At 34.8% G+C, this 19,899-nt stretch overlaps 1 protein-coding gene across 2 annotated transcripts in view; it reads right to left on the bottom strand.

The window, feature by feature from the left end:
- Positions 1–19,601, bottom strand: part of LOC106051388 (sterile alpha motif domain-containing protein 9-like) — a 44,393-nt gene extending 24,792 nt beyond the window's left edge. The window contains exons 1-2 of one of the 2 annotated variants that reach the window (XM_056012259.1): positions 19,461–19,601; positions 701–910 (exon numbers count right to left, since the gene is read on the bottom strand). The gene's annotated coding sequence lies outside the window, so the exon portion shown is untranslated. Of the gene's footprint in view, positions 1–700; positions 911–9,041; positions 9,232–19,460 lie in introns of those variants that run through there. The other variant, XM_056012258.1, reaches the window with a different exon arrangement.
- Between the last annotated feature and the right edge of the window lie 298 nt (positions 19,602–19,899).

Raw genomic sequence — 19,899 nt, 5'->3', positions numbered from 1 at the left:
ACGTCCATCGTATTTAACTTGTGGTCACCTGCCTATACAAAAAACTCAATGTGATGGACTAAACAAATAAAAGGGGTGGGAGTTGTTCATCTCTACCTCTGGAGATATACCCGCACAGCTAGACAGACGTCTGGTCAGCATGACGTAGTCAAGGAATGTAGCATTTTAACATGTTAACTAACCTACTCAAAGGTCAAGACAAATTGAAAAAAGTGTCAGCCATTGCTGCTCTGTATGTAAATCGCATTTATGATATAAAGTTTCATTTCTATTTATATTAAGTTATTAACACGCTTGTCTTTATAATAAACGATGTTTGGTGCATATTCATAATGGCTCTATTTTTAAGCACATTATTTTGTTTTAATATAAACATTAATACATTCTACAACAGACATTAATGGAATGAGGCCCACTTTATGCATATTAAATAGGTGTATTTTTACTATCCGGTAGTGATATCCGACCGGAGCCGAATAGCACCGGATAGTAAAAAATGCAGAAGCCGGAGCGACTATCCGGTGCACCCCTAATATATATATATATATATATATATATATATATATATATATATATATATATATTCAATTTTTTTAACAGGTATTGGTATATATTCAATTTTTTAAACAGATATTTAAACTATTTATAATTATAATTTTTTTTTTATCAAAACAAACAAATAAAAAAAAAACTTTCCTACTTTTTCCTTTGTTCTATATATAATCCTATGATAGGAAGAAGGTGTGGCTGAACTGAAGGGAACCAAGGCTGATTCTTTCACTTCATACCATCGGTGTCAGTACTATGCTGTTCCCAATTGGCCTTGTGAAGGATACTGGAGACCATATTTTATGTCATTCATCCATTTTATCTTCTGTTTTCCTTGTTTTCTTCCACCTGGCACTGTGCCCTGAAGGGAATGGTCATTAAATTTTGCAACATGTTGGAACAATGTTTTTTACTTTGACAAAGCTTAGCAAATCTTCAAAAGGGTTTTAATATTTAAAAAACTCTTATTATGTATAATTCTCTATTTGTAATATTTTGTGTTTATACCAAAATATTTAAGTTTAAAAGAAACAATGCAAGGGCATTCCTATATTTTAGGACCCTAAATATCAATAAACTAACAAAGGGTAACTTTGTTAAAATTTAATGGCTTTCAAGCTCTTCCTAAAAAAAATATAGTTCTATTTAATCTATTTAATTTAATCTTAGCTACAATCATGAAGACAAAATATGATATACGTGTATATATTGCCATATAATGATAAATCTAAAGTAATAAATTTAAATCTGGATATATCTATTCAAATCTGTATTATATAAGATATCTCACAGAAAAATTCAAAGTAGTTTCAAATCTTGATTACAAAAGAGTTACCTGGCAACTGCACAACTACTGGATGGAAAAAGAAGAAGCCTACAAAGTTGATGCAACATGTCAGTAAATCAAAGGGCTGTAAAACTACTATATTAAGCATTTTATTTTTTTATTTATCTCTTTTATCTCAATTATATACTGATCAGTTAAAATGCTTTTTAACCTTATAATTAGGTCCAAGAATGCAAGAGGAAAAAAACAACACCATAGATCTTAAGGAGCTCTGAGTTTTCAGTTTTTTTTTTTTTTCTTAAAACAGTCTTTATTATTTTAAAATCTGTCTATGAAGAAAGTTATAAAAAACAAGGTTACAAAAGACAGTTTGTGTGGAAACACAAACTCAAAATCGGCCCCCGAAGTAAAATGTTTTACATAATTCGGATAATCCTTCATAGTTGAAGATAGTTTACTTCCTAGTCCAAACCTCCCGCAGGACGACGGGGGATGGGAGCAGGCAGGGTTTGAACCTTCGATCGTCGATAAATCCAAATGACAGTCCAGCACGCAAACCGCACGACCAGTGGTCCACCCGGGTAGGCTTCAATATTTTCAGAAAGAACATCCGAATGAAATTATATCAAAGACAAATGAGAGATAAGAATGGAGAAGGTTAACAGATCTTGTGTAGTGCCCCAACCATCCTGCAGATCAAAGGATACATGAAAGTGAATGTAAAGTTAGATGTGAACCTGGCCTAACTAGTTTGTGGCCTATAGGGCAGATGATGTAAAGTTCATCTGTTTTTGTGGCCTACGGTTAACGAGGGTGTCATGTTGCCAGCACAACGACCAACCGCCTTTGCTTTTCCCAACTAATGTCAGGTACCCATTAGAGCTGGGTAGACTCAGAAGTTGAAAATCCCAGTCTTCACCAGGATTTGAACCCGGGACCCTCGGTTCGAACTAAATAAGTTATTTGTTTTGAAAAGGCTCAATCTCATATTCGAATCCTCAAAAAAAAAAAAAAAAAAAAAAAAAAAAAAATCTGCTAAATAGAAAAAATGTTCACGAAAATGATGTTTATAAGATTACTATTCATCTTAAATTAGGTCTAACATATAATGCATACTAATTAGCTTTTTCTTATAAAAAACTGCTTGCATAATTGATTTTAAAAATTAGAATTTTCGCTTTCAGGAAAAAAAAAGTAGCCATTGCATCAGAACTTTGCATGGTCTAAAATATTGTGAAGTCGGATTTTCAATATCTCTTCTAGTTTACAAGATCTAAACGGGACGGACGGACAGACATTTCGCAAAAAACTAATAGCGTCTTTTCCCCTTTCGGGGCCGCTAAAAATGCTACAATTGTTATCTTTCTGCTAGGCCTATTTAGGAAACTATGGGTGTTTAAACAAGACTGAATTTGATTGATGGTTAATATGCAATTGTTGTAATCAACAGAGAGAAAGTCAGACATCATCACACTTTTGGCCAATGCTTGTTGGAAGGAGGACATGTCAGACATTTGGTTCCCCATGTCACAATAAATAATTCATAGGCAACCAGTTCCATGACAATTGAAACCAGACGATTGGCTCATGTACAAATGGTTTACTGACAATTGGTTGATATCTGGTTCACAAACACTTGAGCTCACTAACATTTGATTCACCGACTTATCTTATATAATACAGACGTTACTTCAAAAAAGAAGATGATTACGTCCTACGCATCATGCATATTAACCAATGACTTAAATGCCAAGTCACTGGTTTTCCTGGCTAGCTCAGGCAACCCATTCCATGCTCTAATAGCACTAGGGAAGAAGGAGTACTTGTACAAATTTGTCCTAGCATATGGGACGAGGAATGTGCCTTTATCTTTGTGTCTTTCAGAGTATTTTATTAAATTTTGTTTTTGTATTTGAAGATTATGGTTCAGTGTTTTTGTATAATTGCTACTTTACTTTTGAGTCTTCTGTCCTGAAGACTTTCCTCTAGTCAAATGTGAATATTCGTTTATTATGAATCTCGCTGCTCTATTTTGTGTCTGTTCCAGTTTCTTAATGTTTTCTTTACTTGAGGGGTCCCAAACAGAGGATGTATATTCTATTATTGGCCTAACCAAGGCTAAATAACATTTTAGTTTTATGTTCTTATTTGATTAATAGAAATTTTTTTTAATAAACCCTAATGCTTTGTTTGATTTTTTTTTATAGTTTCATCGATATGTGGATTCCATGACAGTTTTTCATTTATTATAACACCTAGGTATTGTGCGTTTTTAGTCTGTGTTACTGGTTTGCCATGAATAAGATAAGTGGAATTTATTTTTTTTTAGATTTTTGTTACTCTTAACAACTGACATTTTTCTGGGTGGAAAAACATGCTCCAATTTGATTCCCATTTCTGTAATTCATCTAATTCTCTTTGTAAAATATCTGTATCTTGTGTTGTTTTTATTGTTCTATATATTATGTAATCGTCTGCAAATAATCTGACTTTGTTCCTGTAGTAATGCAATTTGGTAAATCATTTATGTAAATTAAAAATAGTAGTGGACCTAAGACGAGGTACACCTGAGTTTACTGTTATCGGTGTTGATTTAGAGCCATTTATTATTACAGTTTGTTCTCTCTGTATCAGAAAATCTTTAATCCACTGATGCAATGGACCATTAATGCCGAAATATTTTAATTTTTTAAACAAACTATGGTGGTGAACTTTGTCAAAAGCCTTGGAAAAATCTAGTAAGATAGCATCTATTTGTTCACTATTATCTAAACCTTTTGAAAAATCATCAATTAGACTAGTTGGTCCAAAGAATAATAGAATTTGATAACTCTGTAACAGCTCTCCCAGTGTAGATTTAAACCGCCCAAAGTTATTTTTTCATTTTACTTCTTAGATATGTTTTTAATAGCTTAAAACTTTATTTTGAATAGTTTATCTTTGCTAAACATCCGGCATTTCCCTCTTTCAACATATTTTCACAGAGAAATATGTTTTCAAAGAGTGGAGACTTAAAACTTAGTTTTATTTGGATTAATGATCCAGATAGTATGACATGGGATACTGAACTCAATACAATGATTTTATTTTATTTTTATAACCTTATTTTTTAAGTTTTGTGAAAATATCAATAAATATCCTAAAAAAAAACTTAAATTAATTTGGATCATAACATATTTCCTAGTGCTAGAGCTGTCTACAACTGGCCTATAATTTTTCATTCTCCAGTAGAAGTCACATGGATAATTTGCTCATGATTTCCATTTTATGTGTTTTATAGATCTATATGTATATTAAGTTTCGTGACAATATGGATAAATAAGAAAAATTTTTTAAAATTTGGATCTCATAAAATTTGGTCTAGATCAGTGGTTCCCAAACTTTTTTGTCTCGTAGACCCCTTGGCATGTTTTCTGGCATTCGGTAGACCCCCTACTTAACTTGTATTGAATTTTTTCAAAAACATCAAAACATTTTTAAAACAAATTTCTAACTGCAGTGAGTGAAAAAATAATTTAAAGCTACACATAGGGTTATAGAGATCTGTCTTTTTATATTGACAAAATTCAAATTTGAACTAATTATAATAACAATTTATATTTATTACTGGAATCACCAAACACACTGGAAATGTTTTTTTTTTTTTTTTTTTTTTTTTTTGCACATCTATTATCCGTTGCTACGGATATTATGTTTCATGTAGGAATGTGTTGTTCTATGAAGTAGTCCTCAAACATTAAATAGTAATCAATCAATTAATTAATTAGCCTTATGTATCATTGTAAAAGTTTTCGCAAAGAGCAGTTTCTCTTGTATGTCTTGATCTTTCACGTGTGGCTCAAATATTGGGTGTGGAGAACTGTTTTCACTAGCAGGAAAAGGGGTGAAGGTGAGTACCTAGTGAGTACCTAAACCAGTCAGATTTGGGCAGGAAGGGCTCATTAGCCTTGGCTTGCAGCCTACCTAGCAGAAAGAAAACTGAATTCAAACTGTGCTGCCTTGCAGCTATACCCGAACATTCGTGGGCCAACCCTTTTAGAAATAAGGAGCCAGCAACCTTTAGGCAGTTTGCAGCACACAGGGCTACACCCTGTCAGAGCCTGTTCGCCGCTGATCCTAAACTGTATATATGTCGTTTGGAAAGAATTACAAAAGAAGCTTTTAATTTTATAACTCATGCCACAGATGTGACTTTGAACTGTATTGTTGCTTAAAGAAATTTGTTTAACTCAATGAGTGCGGAGCGTCTATCCCATAGACGGTCTGTCTGCCCTAAACGCACGGAACGTCTATCCCATAGACGTTCTTACCCTACCTTTGTTTCGTTGCATTTTTAAATTAAAAATTTTAACTAACAACAGTGGAACTATTTTTAATTTATAAAAGAGTTCTTCATCCTTTGTTTACATAGAAATTAGAAGCTTTTGGCTTTATTTAGACATTTATTTATTACTTTTTTTACAATGTAAAAAAACGTCGCCATGACTACGCTAGTCCAAGACACACCCACAATGTTCACTACTGAAGAAACTTTATAATTATTCTAAAAATTATCACAAATAAATAGTAATAATGAAGAATTTGATCTAGATTAGATTCAGGTAGGTCTAAATTTAGCGTATTTATATGATTATATCTATATTATTAGTATTTAGATCTAAATCTATTATTGTCAGTAGGCTAGGTGTAGTCTGTAGATCGAGATTGACTAGATCTAAGCTTTTATCTCTAGACTTGGACTCTAGATCTAGATATATCTTTAGATCTAAGCTTTTGGTAAATAAAAAGAAAGGAAATGGTAGATCTACATCAAATAATCATCTACTGTACTGTGGGCATTTTTTCCCCATTTTCTTTTTTTTTTTTTAGTATTGTTTATCTGTAAAAATCTACAACATCATGGCTATGCTTGTCCAAGACACACCCACAATGTTTACTACTGAAGAAGCTTTATTATTGTTTTATTTATACTTCTATGAATTGTAATAATGAAGATCTTGATCAAGATTTAGCATAGAATGAAGCAGACTTGGACATTATTAGCATTTAGATTTAGATCTAGATCTAGTATTGCCTTATATGCTTAGGCTTAGGCCTTAGCCTTAGACTAGGGCTAGGTCTTGAATGTAGATCAAGGTTGACTAGATCTATGCTTTTATCTTTACACCTTTGTAGATTCCTATAGATCTAACCCTTAGATAAATGAAAACAACAGAAATGGCAGATCTAAATCCAATATTCATCCACCATGCTGGGCCTTTTCTTGGTATATTTTCTAGCAATTTTTTTTAGTATTGTTTTTTGGTAAAAATCATCACCATCACTATACATACTGGTTCAAGTTGCACTCCAAAAGGTTTACTACTAAATAAAAGTAAAATATAAAACTATTCTAAATCCATAATTTATCACAAAGGAACAGTAATAATGATCTATTCGATGTCTAAATCTTAGGTAAAATGAATTAGGATTTTTATTGTCCTTCATCTAGTTGAGATTTAGGCTTTGATCTCTCGCTAGCCTATGTCTTGCACTGGTCTAGTATTAGAATGAAAGATGTTCTATGCAAATAAAAAGAAGACAAATCTAGATCTATATCCCATTGATTCAAATGTACATAATATTTGAGTGCATTTGGTTGATAGATTTAGTGCTGGAATCTATTGTTATTGGTAGTAATGAAAAGCGCAATAATTTTCACTTTTTTTTCTGACTAAAAAACCAGGTAAAAATAATAATATAATCAATGATTCATCATCTTTTATTGACTATTTTATCACATTTCTTTTTGAAAATATCGCAAAGGAACAGTAATAATGATCTATTTGATGTCTAAATCTTAGGTAAAATGAATTAGGATTTTTATTGTCCTTCATCTAGTTAGAGATTTAGGCTTTGATCTCTCGCTAGCCTATGTCTTGCACTGGTCTAGTATTAGAATGAAAGATGTTCTATGCAAATAAAAAGAAGACAAATCTAGATCTATATCCCATTGATTCAAATGTACATAATATTTGAGTGCATTTGGTTGATAGATTTAGTACTGGTATCTATTGTTATAGGTAGTAATGAAAAGCGCAATAATTTTCACTTTTTTTCTGACTAAAAAACAAGGTAAAAATAATAATATAATCAATGATTCATCATCTTTTATTGACTGTTTTATCACATTTCTTTTTGAAAATGCTGTAAATAGTCTAAATATGCTGTTTCAACAGTAATACAAAGAACAAAATCTAAATTTAGGTCTCAAAAGTTCTAAAGTTGGCATCCATTTTTTTTTTCTGAGTGTCATATTATTTAGATTATAATTTGTATCTTATATATATAGAAAGATGTTTACATTTTCACATTCTCCATTCATTTACCTTTACTTTGATACCAAATTTGTTACTATAGCATCATTGGTACTTAAACAATAAATTTTTGTTTTAGCCATGTTTGGTACATTTTCTTATTTTTTTTAAAAAAGTAGCATTTTTTTGAAAACAAAACACAGCAGTCAAAGAGTTAATAATATCAGATGTAGATTTGTGTAAAACAGTTATTTAAAACTACAACGGCAGGTAAAATCAATGTTTTACCTTTAGCATTTTCCGTATTTTGCTATATGTAAAGAGATTTTGTAAGATGCTCACAAACCAGTATTACAAGGAAGGAATAAATACCAATTTTAAATAATCAGCACTGTACAGTCTACATTTATTTTAAACATTGGTTGCATGTAGACAAAATGAAGCTATTTAAATAAGTATTTAAATTAGATACAACAATATTTTGTTTGAAAAGCAGGATAAATATTTAAAGGATTAACTAGGGTACAAATCATATATTAGTGTATGAAAGAATTACAATAATTTGATGTTAAAATTAAAATCACGACCTGCTTAAAATCTATTATCACAGACCTCCAATTTATGTTTTCCCTTTCGTAGACCCCTTGGAAGTCTTCGTAGACCCCTGGGGGTCTATATAGACTATAGACCATTTTGGGAATCACTGGTCTAGATAGATCTAGATCCTGGAGACATTTCTGTTTAGTTTTCATTTTCATTAGTTAAGATTAAAATAATTATTTCTTTTATAAATGTATAAATTTGTGTTTGATAAAAAGGGCATATTTTATAGGCCTACTGCATATCTACATTCTCCTTTAATTCAATACCAAATATATAATTTTTAATAACAATGAAAAAAGTTTTTAAAATTTAATCGAAGCATTTATGCACTTCATTCAAAAGGGTGAAAATTTTAATTCAGTCCAAATGTTGATTTAAAAATAATTTCAGAGTTAAAGAGTTAGTTAGAGTTACTGCCATTATCATGATTATGTTAAAAATGAAATAAAAAAAACAACATTTTGACGTTATATATTTGTTATTAAAAAATAACTTGAATCAGGCAAAGTAAAGAAATATAAGAAAAAAAATCAAAATATTAATTAATTAATTAGATCTAGATGTTTTCACTGAGATAAATCTACAGAAATTGGTAACCCAGAAATTATTAAGTATTAAGTTATTAGAACTAGATCTAGATCTATTATTTTTCTATAGTCTCACTCTAGACATGATCATGTTATTTAATTATGATTTTAAATTATTCAAATTGACACCTGTGACCTTGAATTACTAGATTCTAGATCACATAAAAAATATAGATCTAATCTAGATCTAGATGTATATGATATCTAGATAATGATTACCTTGGCCTTGATAGGATTATCTAGATCTATAGACTCTAGAACTATATTTTGCACTATTTTTTTTTCTTTAAACTTTGTAGATCTAGATAGATCTAGAATTGTCTATAATCTATCATCTCTAAGGACTAGATAGTAGATCTAGAATCTAGTATGGACTATGCGTCTATCTATGTGGGCTGACTTTCCTGGAATTATAGAATCTAGCTTTAAGTCGTGTTGCCAACTAAAATTTTTGTCGTTGACAATGGGAGTATTGGAAATTTAAATCATGCAGAAAAATTTCACTTTCAAAAGTGGATGGGATTAAACCTTTTTAGATCTAGTAAACTAGTCTATAGGTTGTTTGTAAAGTCTGAAGAGGCACTGTTTCGAATATTATAGCAAATTAAGCAAATCTGGTTTAAAGCGTCTTCGTTCCATAGATAACTTTAGATGTGATGTCCCGCGTCCAATGTGTTGATTCACTTGACTGCATCATATCACTGGCGGATCCAGGGGGGGGGGGGGCGGTAGGGGTGATCGCCCCCCCCCCACTCGGCCGACGAATTTTAGTATAGAATTCACACAATTTGTATACAAATTCATGGGCGTAGCCAGGATTTTTTTTCGGGGAGGGTTTTTGGGGGGGGGGATTCCCCCCCCCGACCCCCCCCCCCGGCGAAAAAAAATTATATATATATATATATATATACATATATGTGTGTGTGTGTGTGTGTACATAATTAATCTTTATTACATTCTGACCCTTTCGGAAGACGTTTATTGTTTATTGTAGACTCCCCGCCCTTGCTAGCAAGGGGGTCTGGGGGAGTTCGCAGCGCTCCCCCAGCGCGGGGCGAAGCCCCGCCGCTGAGCACTATTTCTGGTATTGAAAGCCAACAAAATGCATATTCTGAGGTATCTACAGTGCATTATCTTGCTATTAAAAAGTTTTATTTCAAAAACCTAATGTGCTATTCTTACTGACTTTGACCCTCTAGCGCCGTTCGGCGCATTTTCCGGCAAGCTGTTTCCGCAACTCTTATTTTGCGTAATTCATATTGTCGGAAAACATGTCCCGCAAAACCTCATGCGACGCTCTGTCACAACCTTACTAAGGATTCCACTCCCAGTTCGGCATAATTTTCTTTGATTAAGACCCGATCTCTATGACTGACTCCTAAAATCTGTCTTTGCCATCTTTGTTGAGCCACATTTAGTGTTTTTCAATTTTAGCAGAAGACTATTCACACTTAATTAATGGAGCCCAAGCCACTGGTAGAAATTTGTAACCTTTCTTGACTACGCTATTGGAATTACATGCCTGTATTTCGCTTTAGATTTTATATCGAAAAGGAAAGTTTTTTCGTCAAATCATCTGTTGAGGGGTTTTAAACTAAAAAATCTCTGGGTTTTTTTTTGTTTTGTTTTTAATTCAAAACCCCATTTAGCTACGATCATAGAATTTGGTGACTGTAGTTTGCTTTAAAATAATATTGAAGAGAGAGGTTTTCAACTCTAAACGCTCTGTAGGGGAATTTTAAACTCAAAACCATCTGGAGGAGTTTTAAACTTTAAAGAAAAAGCCATCTGGAGGAGGGGGATTTAAACTCAAAACCCCTTTGGCTACGCTCATAGATTTTATAGTGTGTAATTTGCTTTTTTTTTTCTATTGAAGAGGTACTTTTTAGCTTCAAACCCCAACTGGAAGGGGGAGGGGGGTTAAACTCAAAACCCCTTTGGCTACGCTCATAGAATTTTGAGTGTGTAATTTGCTTTTTTGATATTGAAGATGGGGTTATCGTAAATTTTGGATGGGGTTTTAAAATCAAAATCTTCCTCAACTGTGCTGTTGGAATTTGGGATTGTTGTTTGCATTTTTTTTTTGTTTTGTTTTATAGAAGAGGGGGATTAAACTGCAAAAACCTCTGGTAGGGGGTTTAAAATTCAAAACCCCCTGTAGGGGGTTTTAAACTCAAAGTCCTCTGGTAGAGGGATTTGTATCTCAAAACCCCCTGATAGGGGTTTTTAAAATCTCAAAACCCCCTGATAGGGGTTTTTAAAATCTCAAAACCCCCTGGTAGAGGGTTTTTAACTCAAAACTGCCTCGGCTGTGCTGTGGTAAGTGATGATTTAGTATTAAAATCTCACCTAAAATAAACAAAATGAAAGCAAAAATCAGTCACTTAATTCCGCCCCCCCCCCGGGGGGGGGATTTCATTTCGGGGGGGGTTTGAACCCCAAGAACCCCCCCCTGGCTACGCCCATGTACAAATTTATTACTTATGTTAATAATTAATAATATATACTAATTATTGATATTACAACCTATTTTTAGATTATTTTGCCCCCCCCCTCTAGTATGTTGGCCGATCTGGTGGGGTCGGGAGGGGGCGATGGTATCAATCCCGCCCCCCCCCCCCATACACTTTCGAGTGGGGGGGCGGTCCAATTTATTTGTAGAAATCACAGCTTGCTAATAGAATCAATTAAATATCTATATGATTAAAACTTGTTATTGATATTTTAACTGATCTTTATATTATCTCGTTCCCTGTTTGACGATTTGGGGGGGGGGGGGGGCGAATACCTCTACTACCCTCTACTGATGGGTCGGCATTGATGGATTCTGGAAGAGCAGGCTATGGAGCCTACATCGACTTTCTTGGCTCTTACTCAGTAAAAATCTTTGAACCATGTGGTAGTGTTTGCAGTTTTGATGCGGAGACCATGGCAGTCTGTGAAGCCTTAAAGGTCATTGACTCTCAACTCGGCGAGGGACATTTGAGGGCTACACAGATCGTTGTGGTCACAGACTCAGAATCTGTACTACAGGCTTTGCAAAGCCCTGGGCCATGGCCCCCCCCCCCAATATTGACACTGTCATAATGGCCTCACACAACATAAAGCAGCGCTATAGCACCCCTGTAATAATGCAGTGGGTACCGAATAACCGAGTCACATAGGGAGGGCAAATTCCACCAACTGAACAGGCTTTAAGTTTTCATCATGCCCTGGTTATAATTCAAAAAACAGAAATGGAAAAGTGGTTTGAGTGCTGGGACAAGTCCCAAAAAGCCTTTGTCTGGGAGCACATGAGGCTTCCCTGACCGCACTTCTCCGTCGTGGAGGCTGTCCAGGCCTGAGAAGGCTATTATAGCACAGTGCAGGACAGGCCACTGTCCTGTTGGCTCATATTTCTCACGGCTATGGCTAAATTTCGATTCACGGTGCCCCGCTGCGGGGAAGAAGAGGAAACCGTGCCTCATATTCTGTTTGACTGCCCCAGACTTGCTGATCTCCACATCGACAGGTTTGGGAAACCAAAAATTCTCAACCTGTATGGTGACGTATACGCACTACGCAAGACTGCAGGGTTTCTGTCCACGGCTTTTGCAAGAGGATTTGAGCCTCTCAAGCCCTCACTCAAATGGAGTTTGATGATGATGATGACTGCCTTTCCCACCTATGCCCTTTGAGTGGGGGGGGGGCGGTCCTATTTTTATGCAGAAATCATAGTTTGTGAACAAAATTAATTCAATTAATATATACATTTTATATTATGTCAATCCCTTTCATGGTATCATGGCCGATTCGGTGGGGTTGGGGGGAAGGCGATTACATGTACTGCCCTCCCCACTCTAGCCTTCTGAGTTGGGGGGGGGGCGGTCCTATTTTTATGGAGAATCATAGTTTGTGAACAAAATTAGTTGAATATCTATATAATATAAACTACTTATTGATATGTGAACCCATTGTATATTATATATCGTACGACACACTTAATATCAAATTTTATCATTAGTAAATTTAAATAAAAAAGGGTTGTACAAGGTGGGAGGGGCGATACATGCAATCGCATTTCCCCCATCGGACAAACCAATACTTTTTCTTTTTGTATTATAGTTAAGAAATTACAAAATAAAAAAAAAATGTCACTAATATAATTTATATATACTATAAAATAAATTCTTATATCAAGTCGCCCCACCCCTATTCTTTAACGCCAAAATGCAATCTTTAGCAGAAATTATTAATGGAGCTAGGATTAATAGTCTTCACTCTAACGCCCCTCCCATTTCCAGACAGAGTTTATGTAATTTCACATGAATTTATCATAATTATTATAAGGAAGAATTCAAACGAAATTTTTCAGTATAAGAGTCATGATTGAGATAAGTTTTAAACCCAAATAATCTTTTCATAGTCGCCTTTTCCTTACCTTTACTCAATCTGATATTTTTCTAGTTAAATAAATTTGGGACTTCTTCGTTCTCATTGTTATGTTGGAGTGTTCAGACGAGTAGACCAATACATGAGATAACTGCGCAGTGGTTTCCAAACAGGGAGCTATCCATATAGTTTCCTTTCTATGGGATGATTTGGGGCCAATGTTTTATACGGGCCTCTTGGTAAAGAGAACAGTTTTGGAGGACGTGGTCTGCATTCTCGAGTGATACTCCACATGGGCAGATTTCACTGGTTCCAATTTTGAGCTTCCAGTACATGTGTTGTCGCATTCTGTTGTGTCCGGTCCTGAGTCGAAAGATTAGACGTTGGTCTTGTCGGGATAGCATATAGTAAGCTTCATCTTTCTTGTGATTTGGGTGAGAGCTCGTCCATTTCTCATTTATTTTATTTACGATTAATTTCTTCAATTCTTCTGGAAAGAGTGCAGAGTTTATTAGTAAGTTAGTTCTCCCACTCTTGGCGAGTGTGTCAGCCTTCTCATTTCCTTCTAGTTCTATATGAGCTGGTATCCATTGAATAACAGTTTTTTTTGCTGTTGTTGTTGAACTTTGTAAGTGCTGTTCTGAGGTTTTTAATATAAGAGGAATCAGAGTTTTGCAAGTTTTGGAGGGTTGTTTTCGCATCGGTTATAAAGACAATCTGACTGTGTGGGGAACTTCGATGATTTGCTAGCATGGTAGCAGCTAGTGCTAGTGCTTCTCTTTCTGCTCTGTGACTGTCAGAGAGCTCTCCAGTTGCAATGAATTTTTCTGGTTTTCCTCCATCTGGCCATTCGATAAGTATTCCAGCTCCTCCATTTGTGGTAGATTTATGGGTTGAGCCATCCGTGTAAACCCTGATCCACTGATTGCTAGGATAATTGGTATGTAGAAAACAGTTCACTATTTCCTTGAGCTCTGTTGGTCTGTAATCAGATTTTCTTTTTATGTTTTCAATATGGTCCCTTATAGTAGGAAGAGGGCTTTCGTCCCAGGGTGGAGATTCATTATAGTGTATCGAGGATTCCAGAATAGTTTTTTCAAGTTGGTGTTTCTTTTTTTAGGTAAGGAGAATGCGTTTCTTCTGTGAAGTATGCAAGAAAACGTTTTTGGCGTCTGAACCCCACTGATGAATAATGAGCTGTAGATGTCAGGAGAATGCGTTTCTGCATTGAAGAATGCAAGAAAACGCTTTTGGCGTCTGAACCCCACTGATAAATAATTAGCTGTAGATGTAAGGAAAATGTGTTTCTGCAGTGAAGAATGCAAGAAAACGCCTTTGGCGTCGGGGCGAAGCCCCGAACTCCTTATCTTATCTTATCTTATATAATACAGACGTTACTTCAAAAAAGAAGATGATTGCGTCCTACGCGTCATGCATTTAGTCATGCATATTAACCAATGACTTAAATTCTGCCAAGTCACTGGTTTTCCTGGCTAGCTCAGGCAACCCATTCCATGCTCTAATAGCACTAGGGAAGAAGGAGTACTTGTACAAATTTGTCCTAGCATATGGGACGAGGAATGTGCCTTTATCTTTGTGTCTTTCAGAGTATTTTATTAAATTTTGTTTTTGTATTTGAAGATTATGGTTCAGTGTTTTATGTATTATTGCTACTTTACTTTTGAGCCTTCTGTCCTGAAGGCTTTCTAAATTTAGTGATTTTACTAAAGGTGTTACTCTAGTCAAATGTGAATATTCGTTTGTTATGAATCGCACTGCTCTATTTTGTGTCTGTTCTAGTTTCTTAATGTTTTCTTGAGTTGAGGGGTCCCAAACAGAGGATGCATATTCTATTATTGGCCTAACCAAGGTTAAATAACATTTTAGTTTTATGTTCTTATTTGATTTATAGAAATTTCTTTTAATAAATCCTAATGCTTTGTTTGATTTTTTTGTAGTTTCATCAATATGTGGATTCCATGACAGTTTTTCATTTATTATAACATCTAGGTATTTTGCGTTTTTAGTCTGTGTTACTGGTTTGCCATGAATAAGATAAGTGGAATTAATTTGTTTTAGTTTTTTTTGTTACTCTTAACAACTGACATTTTTCTGGGTGGAAAGACATGCTCCAATTTGATTCCCATTTCTGTAATTCATCTAATTCTCTTTGTAAAATATCTGTGTCTTGTGTTGTTTTTATTGTTCTATATATTATGCAATCGTCTGCAAATAATCTGACTTTTGTTCCTGAAGTAATGCAATTTGGTAAATCATTTATGTAAATTAAAAATAGTAGTGGACCCAAGACTGTTCCTTGAGGTACACCTGAGTTTACTGTTATCGGTGTTGATTTAGAGCCATTTATTATTACAGTTTGTTCTCTCCCTATCAGAAAGTCTTTAATCCACTGATGCAGTGGACCATTAATGCCGAAATATTTTAATTTTTTAAGCAAACTATGGTGGTGAACTTTGTCAAAAGCCTTAGAAAAATCTAGTAAGATAGCATCTATTTGTTCACTATTATCTAAACCTTTTGAAAAATCATCAATTAGTCCTATTAGTTGTGTTTCACATGATATATATTTCCTAAAGCCATGTTGGTATGGTGTGAGGACATTATGTTTGTCTAAGTGGTTTATGATGTTGGGCTGATGTTGCTACATATTATGTGTTCTAGGATTTTACATGTGATGCTGGTAAGTGATACTGGTCTGTAGTTTCCTGGGTCAGATTTTTCTCCTTTTTTAAATAGGGGGGTGACATTAGCTTCTTTCCAGTCCTTTGGTACTCTGTTAAGTGAAGCCTGAAATAGTATTTTGAACACTGGGGCTAGCTCATTACTTAGTTCTTTGAGTAATCTAGCTGGAATACCATCAGGTCCAGAAGCTTTATTTGGTTTGGTGTTGGCTAATAGTTTTTGAATTCCATTTTCTTGTACTACTATATCTTCTATGTTGTCTACTTGGTTCAAATTCAGTAATATGTCTTTGTCTCCTGGGGCTGAGAATGCTGATGCAAAGTATTTGTTTAGAATGTTTGCTTTAGTTTCATTATCATTATGTATTATGTTATGTTCATCTTTTAATGGCGCTACGCCTGTTGTTTCCATTTTCTTAGACTTAATGTATGACCATAGGTTTTTGTTGTTGTCTTTAGATATTACATTGTTTATGTATTCACTCTGCAGCTGTCTGCTTACTTTTTTTTTTTTTTTTTTACTTACTCCTTTGATGAATGATGAGCTGTATATGTCAGGAGAATACGTTTCTGCAGTGAAAAGTTGTTTTTTTTTTCGCCGAAGGTTGAGAAATGCTGCTTTTTTAATTCTCATTATAAAATTAAAAACAAACTCCCAACTTATTTAGCCGTTATCCCAAAAAGGGAATATTAATAAAAAAAAAACTTTTAGCACAAGATAATAAAACACAAATATTTAAAACAAAAAGTAAAAAATGAGATTATTAAAGATGGCTAACAAAGGCTAAAGGGTGAAGCTATCCAGGTCTATGGAACTTCCGGTTCCATCATGGACCACAATGGCTAATTAATTAGCCAGTGATGAGACGGCACTAATCCGCCTACATCTAGACTATAAAAACAAACATAGAATCAATGAAGATTAATATAGACAAATAAAGTAAAAATAAAAACATTTTTAAACTTACAGGCGGTCCCAGCTGAATTTACACACACTTAAAGAACTTAGACAGGCCAAAAAAGAGATCGACGTGATTCCGACCTAGCTATAATTGGTCAGCACGAACGTCTCGGAGAACATGATGTCACGCTAATTTTCTAAAACTAAACTGGACTACAGATATTCCTAATTAGCCGTATATAACAATAAAATCTAGCAAATTATTAACCAAGCGGACTGCACAACATTATACATCAAAGTAAACTGCAGAAAAAAGAGAAAATTAAAAATTAAATCTTACCAAAATACAAAAAGGAAGATAAAAGTTATTTGGAGTCAAACTTCGATAGCCCCAATATACAATGTTTTAGACCTACACTTAAACTGAAATAAAAAATAACTACCAATCCAACATATATATATATATATATATATATATATATATATATATATATATATATATATATATATATATATATATATATATATATATATAGGGCCAGGGGGGGGGGTTGTGGTTCACCCACCCGAAATGAAATCCCCCCACAGGGGAGGGGGGAGACGGTCTTTGGTGACTGATTTTTTGTTTTGATTTTTTTAATTTTAGGTGAGATTTTAATACCAAACCATCACTTTTCCCAGCACAGTCAAAGGTGTTTTGAGTTCAAAACCCCCTACCACGGGGGGTGGGGGTGGAAGAAGGAGTTTAATGAGTGATTTTTTGCTTTGATTTTGCTTATTTCAGGTGAGATTTTAAAAAGGGATTTTGAGTTTGAAACCCCTAAAAGGGAGTTTTTGCAGTTAAATTCCCTTCTTCTATAAAACAAAACACACACACAAAAAATGCAAACGAAAATCCCCAAATTCCAAGAGCACAGTTAAGGAAGATTTTGATTTTAAAACCCCCTCCAAAATTTACGATGAACCCCCTCTTCAATATAAAAAAAAAGCAAATTATGCACTCAAAATGTTATGAGCGTAGCTAAATGGGTTTTGACTCAGTTTTAAGATTAAACTCCCCTCCAGTGGAGTTTGAGCTAAAAAAAATACATTTTCAATAAAAAAAAAAGCAAATTACAAACTCTAAAATCTATGAGCGTAGCCAAATGGGTTTTGAGTTTAATTCCCCGCCAGCAGGGTTTGAAGCTGAAAAATACGTCTTTAATGTAAAAAAAAAAAAAAAAAAGCAAATTACTCACTCAAAATGCTATGAGCGTTGCCAAAAGGGGTTTTGAGTTTAAATCCCCCTTCAGAAGAGTTTGATGCTAAAAATACCTCTTCAATAAAAAAGAAATAATTACACACTAAAATTATTTGAGCGTAGCCAAGCCAATTGGGTTTTTGAGTTTAAACTCTTTTCCTCCAGATGGTTTTGAGTTTAAAATCCCCCTACAGAGCGTTTGGAGGTGGAAAACCACTATCTTCAATATTACTCTAAAGCAAACTACAGTTACCAAATTCTATGATCGTAGCTAAATGGGGTTTTGAATTAAAAAAAAACAACAAAGTCTTGAGATGTTTTAGTTTAAAACCCCCAACAGATGATTTTAACGATAAAACTTCCCTTTTCGATATAAAATCTAAAGCAAACTACAGTCACCTAATTCCAAGAGCGTATTCAAGACAGGTTACACATTTTTGCCAGTGGCAGGGCTCCATTAATAAAGTGCAGTGAATAGTCATCTGCCGAAATTGAAAAACACTAAATGTGGCTCAACAAAGATGGCTAAGACAGATTTTAGGAGTCAGCTATTGAAATCGGGTCTAAATCAAGGAAATCCTATGCCGAAATGGGAGTCGACACCTTAGTAAGATTGTGACAGAGCGTCGCATGAGGTTTGCGGGACATGTTCTTCGACAAAATGAATTACGCATAATAAGAGTTGCGATGACATCCTAGTACAACTTGGCACCACACATTCATGGAGGTCCTCAGAGCAGGTGGGAAGAGGCTTCAGACATTACCAGTGACAGATTTTTGTGGAAACAGCTTGACAGCAAATGCGCCGAACCGCGCTGGAGGGTCTAAGTCAGAAAGAATAGCACATTAGGTTTTTGAAATAAGACTTTTTAATAGCAGGAAAATGAACTGTAGATACCTCAGAATATGCATTTTGTTGGCATTCAATACCAGAAATAGTGCTTGGCGGAGAGGGTTCCGCCCCGCGCTCCCCCAGACCCCTTTGCTAGTTATGGCGGGGAATCAACAATTTTTCCACTTAGTATAAGAAGAACCTATTCTATGGCATAATAAACGTGTTCCGAAAGAATGAAGGGTCAGAATGTAATAAATATTATGTACACCCACACACATACATATATACACATTTTTTTTCGCGAAGGGAGGGGGCGGGGGGGGGAGAAAAAAAATTCCCCCCCCTTAACCCACCCCCCGAAAAAAAATCCTGGCTACGCCCATGATATATATATGTGTGTGCGTGCGCGTGTGTGTTTGTGTGTGTGCTGTACTCACGTTTATGCATAGGATTAGGGTTTACTGGGGGTTAGGGTTTTGGAAAAAAATCGCCCCCCGCCCACTCCAAAGTACTGGATCCGCTAGTGCATCATATCCTACCATTTATATTTACCGGCAACAGTGGAATAAAAACTTTGTCTTTAACATACCCCCACAGGAAAAAGTCCACACAGTGATGACGAGAATCTGACAGGCCAAGCACAGAGAGAAAGGTCTTCTAGCACCTCTTCTACCAATCCATAGCGCGTTTCGGTGGAATTTTCATATCTGCTTTATGGATGTCCTTGCTGCCGGTCACATAGTTATGAAATAAAAAACTTGAAATTATATAGATCTAGGCTACAACATTTGAGCCCAGCTAGTATCGATTGTTTTTTATTTTTGAAATATATAAAAAGCGCAATGGTTTTGGCGCATTCTTTTTCAGATTATAAATTCGCAAGTCAAATAAAGTAATCAATAATGTCTTAAGTATTTAAGCCTACAACATGTAGGTCACAGCTGGACTGCGCAGCCACGGGAAATACTGCATTTCTCACTAATCTTCGGACTCGAAGACTAGCCTTATATATATATATATATATATAT

This window comes from Biomphalaria glabrata, chromosome 15 (assembly GCF_947242115.1).
Source record: "Biomphalaria glabrata chromosome 15, xgBioGlab47.1, whole genome shotgun sequence".
Lineage (NCBI taxonomy): Eukaryota > Metazoa > Mollusca > Gastropoda > Planorbidae > Biomphalaria > Biomphalaria glabrata.
The sequence above is the reverse complement of the archived record's forward strand: the minus strand, read 5'-3'. Positions and strand labels throughout refer to the sequence as shown.